Genomic DNA, 1,087 nt, shown 5'->3' with positions numbered 1-1,087 from the left:
AGGTTTCTTTTTTTTCTTTTCTTTCTATCGTCGATTTGTATGCCACATACTCGCTCACAAGGCGAGCCGTTCTACTTACGATTCAATGATATCGAACTATATCTCCGAGTCTTACGACAAATTCGGGAATATCGTGCTGCAAACAATCTCCCTCCTGTAGAACTTCCTGATTTCAAAAACATTTTTCCTTCGATACCCGAGATGGCAGAACCAGCTCGTGCTCTTAGAAATTACGCCGCTCCATCACAAGATGAGCCGCATTCAAGTATTGCTCCACCCGCAATCGAAGCAAACAACTTCGAACTTAAACCTTCGTTGTTGCAGGCAGTACAACAGAACCAATTCTCTGGGAATCCTACCGAGGATCCTAACCTTCATTTATCCGTATTTGTCCAATACGCTGATACTGTTAAAGCTAATGGTGTCACTTCAGAGGCAATTCGACTTCGTCTTTTTCCTTTCTCATTAAGAGATAGCGCTAGAAGATGGCTTCAATCTCTCCCTTCCAACTCTGTCACCACATGGAACGAGTTGAAGAAAGTTTTTCTTGCCCGATATTTTCCGCCAAGCAAAACAGCTATGTTAAGAGCCCAGATAAATGGATTTAAACAGAAAGATAACGAGTCTCTTTTCGAAGCATGGGAAAGATACAAAGACATGATGAGACTTTGCCCACACCATGGTTTAGAAGACTGGTTAGTAATTCACACATTCTATAATGGTCTCTTGTACAACACAAGGTTAACAATAGACGCCGCTGCAGGTGGTGCACTAATGAACAAACCTTATGCTGATGCTTACCAGCTTATCGAGAGCATGGCCCAAAACCACTACCAGTGGGGAACCGAACGAACAATGGTGGAAAAACCTCAAATGAAAACCGGCATGTACGAGATAAGTAACCTTGATCATGTTAATGCAAAAGTGGATGCTCTGGTCCAGAAAATTGAAAGTTTAAATGTATCACCTCCAACCGCCGTGGTTACTATAACTCAGAATTGCGAAGTCTGTGGAATCCAAGGTCACACTCCTACGGATTGTCAACTCTTGACAGGAATCCAAGCAGAGCAAGTGAACTATGCTCAAG

At 42.7% G+C, this 1,087-nt stretch overlaps 1 non-coding gene across 1 annotated transcript; it reads right to left on the bottom strand.

The window, feature by feature from the left end:
• Positions 1–579: 579 nt before the first annotated feature.
• Positions 580–686, bottom strand: LOC127099665 (small nucleolar RNA R71). The gene has a single exon (XR_007794144.1). It is a non-coding gene; the product is annotated as a small nucleolar RNA R71 (small nucleolar RNA).
• Between the last annotated feature and the right edge of the window lie 401 nt (positions 687–1,087).

This window comes from Lathyrus oleraceus, chromosome 6 (assembly GCF_024323335.1).
Source record: "Lathyrus oleraceus cultivar Zhongwan6 chromosome 6, CAAS_Psat_ZW6_1.0, whole genome shotgun sequence".
Lineage (NCBI taxonomy): Eukaryota > Viridiplantae > Streptophyta > Magnoliopsida > Fabales > Fabaceae > Lathyrus > Lathyrus oleraceus.
This window is presented reverse-complemented; position numbering and strand designations above follow the sequence as displayed.